Below are 6,424 nucleotides of genomic sequence, written 5' to 3' on the forward strand. Positions count from 1 at the left end.
GAAAATGAATCTTTCAGAAGTTTCCCAAACCACTTCTTATGATACAGTGAACATTCAAGAAAGTTACATTTCAAGCCTGTACAAAAGCTTATCCCTGAAACACGTGTCTTAATATACAAACTTCTACTTTTGTCAGTCCTTAACATCTACCTTTCTGAATTTTCATGAATTTGTTTCACAAGGGTAATTGTTTTGCATACACCAGCAGCAGCGTACAATAAAACTTAGTATGGAGAGAGAGAGAGAGAGACGGGGTCTCATTGTGTTGCCCACGCTTGTCTTGAACTCCTGTGCAAGTGATCCACCTGCATCAGCCTCCCAAAGTGCTGGGATTACAGGCATGAGCCATCACGCTCAGCACACTTCTTGATCAAACATAAATTTCTGGAGCAGACTGCAAGTATATTTCTCTTTCCCTGAGCCATCTCCAGACAGCTATCTACAGTCCTGCAAAGCTCTGGTCCTGCCACTAGTTTCCTTCCTTAGCTCCTCCTCTTTCTTCAGATCTCAAGCTTCCTCTCTGGCCTCATCTTCCAATTTCAAGGTTCAGTATCAGACACCACTCCTTTGTAAAGTGAATTACCTTACCGGGCACAGTGGCTCACGCTTGTATGCTAGTGCTTTGGGAGGCAGAGCTGGGAGGATCGCTTGAGCCCAAGGAGTTCAAAACCAGCTCGGGGCAACAGAGTGACCTCAGGGCCTTGTATCTGGGCTCTAATCCCTCCCTATCCACCCAACTCTATACACAAACCATTCCTCACTTCTACATCCTGGAAGATAATTCCACAGTCGCCATCAGACCAGCATTTCTGGGAATGTTCCCAGACAGGTATCAGTCACCTTTTTCTGACTCCTTAGGACAGAGTGGTCTCTGGGCTTACATACTTTTAGCAAGTATTTCGGTGACTTAGGACAAAACTAGTAAATAAATCAGGAACCATAATAAATAAATGGTGGCTGGGCGTGGTGACTCATGCCTGTAATCCAAGCACTTTGGAGGCCAAAATGGGTGGATCACCTGAGGTTGGGAGTTCAAGACCAGCCTGATCAACAAGGTGAAACTCTGTTTAAAAAAATAAATAAAAATAAAAACAAATAAATGGCAGGGGTTTTTTAATAACCTTATGTTGCAGGTGTGGTAGTTCACACCTGCAATCCCAGCACTTTGGGAGGCTGAGGCAGGCAGAGCATTTGAAGTCAGGAGTTTGAGACCAGCCTGTCTAACATGGTGAAACTAAAAGTACAAAAATACTAAAAATACAAAAATTAGCCTGGCTGGTGGCAAGTGCCTGTAATCCCAGCTACTCAGGAGGCTGGGGCAGGGGAATCACTTGAACCTGGGAGGTAGAGGTTGCAGTGAGCCAAGATCGCTCCACTGCACTCCAGCCTGGGTTCACAGAGCAAGACTGAGTCTCAAAAAAATAAATAACTAAAAATAAAAACAAAATAACCAGAGGTTGCAGTGAGCTGAGATCGCCCCACCACACTCCTGCCTGAATCACAGAGTGAGACTGTGTCTCAAAAAAATAAATAAATAAAAATAAAAACATAAAATAACCTGATGATGAGTTCGGGTTCCCTTGTGAGGGGCAAGCTGCCTCCAGGCACAGAGCAGATGCTCAAGAGGCCACAGGTTTCACTCCAGTCTCTGGCACCCACAGAGTCTCACCTCCCGGCTTACCTGGAGCAGGGGGAACTCTGTGGCGGTCCTTTATCCATGCAAGCGGCCACACACTAGACTAACTAAACACAGCTGGAACGTGCAGCAATGAGGACTCCACCCAGCTAAGACGGGCTTCTACCTGGAAGTGGGAGGGGTAGGGGCAAGAGAAGGTGGGGGAGGCTTCCGGCCTGTAAGCAGTTAAGTGTCCTTGGCCTTGATCCAAGAACTTTAGAGTCTTTTTTGTAATAAGTGAATAGGACAGGTTTGCATTTGCTCATGCAAATAATCAGAGCCCGCCTTATTTAGATGAGTAAAAAGGAACAGAGAAGTTGAGAAACACTAGAGATTTCAACCCAGAGCCTGCAATTGGGCTACCTGCTGAAAGGTATTCCTTACAGAAGATTAACAGTGAGGGTGTCGGCTGGGCTCGGTGGCTCGTGCCTGTAATCCCAGCACTCTGGGAGGCAGAGGCGAGTGGATCACTTGAGTTCAGGAGTTCGAGATCAACCTGGGCAACATGGTGAAACACCTTCTCTACAAAAAATACAAAAATTAGCCATGGGTGGTGGGGCAGGTGCCTGTAGTCCCAGCTACTTTCAGGACCTGAGGTGGAAAAATCGCTTGAGGCCGGGAGGTTGAAACTGCAGTGAGCTGAGATCGTTCCACTGCACTCCAGCTAAGCGACAGAGTTGAGACCTTGTCTCGAAAAACAGTGAGAGTGCCCGTATAAAACATTGCCTGGCCCGCAGATGCACTCTGATTTTATAAAGAAATGTTTGCAAAATAATGGAAGTCATTTTTTTTTCTTTTATCAGACGGAGTCTGGCTCTGTTGCCCACGCTGGAGTGCAGTGGCGGGATCTTGGCTCACTGCAACCCATGCCTCCCAGGTTCAAGTCATTCTCCTGCCTCAGCCTCCAACGTACCTGGGATTACAGGTATGCATCACCACACCTGGCTAATTTTTGTATTTTTAATAGAGATAGGGTTTCACCATGTTGTCCAGGTTGGTCTCGATCTCCTGATCTCAAGTGAACCACCTGCCTCAGCCTCCCAAAGTGCTAGGATTACAGGTGTGAGCCACCGAGCCCTGCCAGAAGTAATTTTTTTTTTTTTTTTGGGACGGAGTTTCGCTGTTGTTACCCAGGCTGGAGTGCAATGGCACGATCTCGGCTCACCGCAACCTCCGCCTCCTGGGTTCAGGCAATTCTCCTGCCTCAGCCTCCTGAGCAGCTGGGATTACAGGCACGCACCACCATGCCCAGCTAATTTTTTGTATTTTTAGTAGAGACGGGGTTTCACCATGTTGACCAGGATGGTCTCGATCTCTTGACCTCGTGATCCACCTGCCTCGGCCTCCCAAAGTGCTGGGATTACAGGCTTGAGCCACCGCGCCCGGCCAATTTTTGTCTACTATAAATAAAAAATAATTCTAGGCCGGGTGCGGTAGCTCACACCTGTAATCCCAGCGCTTGGGAGGCTGAGGTGGGCTGATCATGAGGTCAAGAGATCGAGACCATCCTGGCCAACATGGTGAAACCCCGTCTCTACTAAAAATACAAAAAAAATTCGCTGGGCTTGGTGGTGCGCACGCCTGTAGTCCCAGCTAATCGGGATGCTGAGGCAGGAGAATTGCTTGAACCCGGGAGGTGGAGGTTGCAGTGAGCCAAGGTCGCGCCACTGCACTCCAGCCTGGCGCCTGGTGATGGAGTGAGACTCTGTCTCAAAAAAAAAAAAAAAAGTAATTCTATTTTGCGTGAGTAGGACAGATTCTTGCTCGTCACTCAGGCTAGAGTGCAGTGGAATGATGACAGTTCACTGAACCGTTGACCTCCTAGACTCAAGTGATCCTCCCACCTCAGCCTTCGGAGTAGTTGGCATAAATAGGATTAAAAAAAGTAATTATTAAGTGATTTTTAGCAGGGCACGGTGGTTCAGGCCTTTTATCCAGTGCTTTGGGAAACCGAGGCCGGAGGATCACTTGAGCCCAGGAGTTAGCAGCTGCAGCAAACTGTGATCATACCACTGCACTCCAGCCTGGGTGACAGAGCAAGACCCCAGCTCTAAAACAAACTAAAGTGATTTTTAAATTGAAATATAGACAATAACACCGGGTAATGTCTGCATGGAGATTCATTATTTATACTCTCTACTTTATAGAAGTTTAAAAATGTTCATAATAATATTCTTAAAAGATTTAACTGAGAAATAAAAAGGTTTTGTAGGTAAAAACATTGCATGTGTTCAATATATATAGTAAACATATCAATTTATGGCTGGGGGCTCTGGCTCACACCTGTAATCCCAGTAATTTGGGCAGCCGACACAGGCAGATCACTTGAGGTCAGGAGTTCGAGACAAGCCTGGCCAACATGGTGAAACCCCATCTCTATGAAAAATACAAAAAATTAGCTGGGCATGGTGGTGGGCACCTGTAATCCCAGCTATTCGGGAGGCTGAGGCAGGGAGAATTGCTTGAACCCAGAAGGCTGAGGTTGCGGTGAGCAGAGATGACGCTACTGCACACCAGCCTGGACAGGAGTGAGACTCTGTCTCAAAAACAAAACAAAACAGGAATCTTGATTTCTCCTCAACTCTGAAGCCAGGAAATAGCCCCTCTCCCAGTCTTCTCCACCTCAATCAGTGGAACCTCTGTTCACCTAGTATTTGAAGCAGAAAATTAAAAAAAATCTATGTTTCCCTCATTCTTTTGCTCCCTACCAATCCACGATCAAGTCCTGGTGTCCTGCCCCACACTGTGTCCCCGGGCTCTGACACACCCCTCTTGGGGACACCTGGGAACCCTCGCCTGGTTGGGTGACGCTGGCTGTCCTCCCTCATCCCCCACCCCTCAGAATCCAGTGTTGTCCCCTGGGATGCTATTTTGGGGACTGTGTTTGGCTTCATTTGTGTCCTGTGAAGGCAGAAGACAGATTGACAACACTGGCCCTGGACAGATCCTCAGGAAGCCATGAGTCGGAAGGGGCCGGCAGAGAAGGAGTCATCTGCCCATGAGCCAAAGAGACTGAGGGGCAGCTATCAGGGGCCTGGCAGCAGGACCCCGCTCCTAGTGGATCAGAACAACTGTAAAGGACTGATAAATTCTGGGAGCATTTCAGTGGAGTGGCAGGGGCAAAGGCCACCGTGGCTTTAGTGGGAGGCAAGAGATAAACACTCATTATAATTCCTAAAGGTAATCAGCCCAGAGCACGTAGTCAAAGCGGAAGAATAGATTATTTGGGTTAATTTACATCTCTGAGGGTAAGTAATCCTTTCTCAATTCTGTCCCTCCCACCTATTAGCTGATTCCATTTGGTTTTGCCTTCATCCTATGGATAAAGGGAATAATCAAATACAGCCGTTTTCCAACCAAAGGGGTTTTAATGCCAAAATGAGTGAGAGTTCTGTCTTAAAAATGAAACTGAGCGCCCAGGCTCGGTGGCTGACGCCTGTAATCCTAGCACTTCGGCAGGCTGAGGTGGGTGGATCGCCTGAGCTCAGGAGTTTAAGACCAGCCTGAGCAACATGGCGAAACCCCGTCTCTCTACTAAAAATACAAAAAATTCGCCGGCCATGGTGGTGTACGCCCATATTCCCAGCTACTCAGGAGGCTGAGGCACAAGAATCCAGGGAGGCAGAGGTTGCAGTGAGCCGAGTTCACGCCACTGCACTCCAGCCTGGGCGACAGAGTGAGACGCTCAAAAAAAAAAAAAAAAAAGGAAACTGAATGTTTTCAATCCTCCAAACTATAACAGAGTTTTAATATAGTGTGTTTTAAATGTTTAATATTTTCTGAGACAAGAACACATAAATAAATGAGGACCATCAGAGGACTGCAGAATGCGGAGTTCTGGTTGTCTCTTTACAATGCACATACTCCCTGTGTGCGCTCAGACCCACCCCCGGGACTTACACTATCAGTTATCTGTAGAGGAGTCCCAAGCCTATATCTCATCAGTAGATTACTATTATCTTCCCCTGATTCTAGCTCATCAACCCTGAGCAAGTAATTTATAATCTCCTTGAATGTTATTTTTCTCATCTGAAATGTGAGAACATGGGTGCATATATACTTGATTACATTTACCTCTGGCATTGCTTATTAGCATTAAGAAAAAGAATACATCAATCTGTAGATCTTCTTTGGAGCCTGAATTAAACAAACTCTAAAACACACAAATTTTGAGACAGCCTGCCGAATTTGAAAGGAGGAAAGGTATTTGATGATACTGAAATTATGTTTAATTTTTAAAGGGTACTTATGATATTACTGGTTTGTTTTTGTTTTTAATTTGAGATGGGGGGGCTCTCAATATATTTCTTAGGCTGGTCTCGAACTCCTGCCTCAAGTGATCCTCCCGTTACTGGACTGGGGTCCTGATCCAGATCCCAAGAGAGGGTTCTTGGATCTTGTGCAAGAAAGAATCCAGGGTGAGTCCACAGAGTAAAGTAAAAGCAAGTTCATTAAGAAAGTAAAGGAGGCCAGGTGCAGTGGCTCATGCCTGTAATGTCAGCAGTTTGGGAGGCTGAGATGGGTGGATCACCTGAGGTCTAGAGTTCCAGACTAGCCTGACCAACACGGAGAAACCTCGTCTCTACTAAAAACACAAAAATTAGCCGGGCATGGGGGCTCATGCCTGTAATTCCAGTTACTCGAGAGGCTGAGGCAGGGGAATTGCTTGAACCCGGGAGGCAGAGGTTGCAGTGAGCCAAGATCCTGCCATTGCGCTCCAGCCTGGGCAACAAGAGCAAAAATTAGTCT

The sequence above is a fragment of the Cebus imitator genome, unplaced genomic scaffold (assembly GCF_001604975.1).
Source record: "Cebus imitator isolate Cc_AM_T3 unplaced genomic scaffold, Cebus_imitator-1.0 Scaffold40, whole genome shotgun sequence".
NCBI classification, from domain to species: Eukaryota; Metazoa; Chordata; class Mammalia; order Primates; family Cebidae; genus Cebus; species Cebus imitator.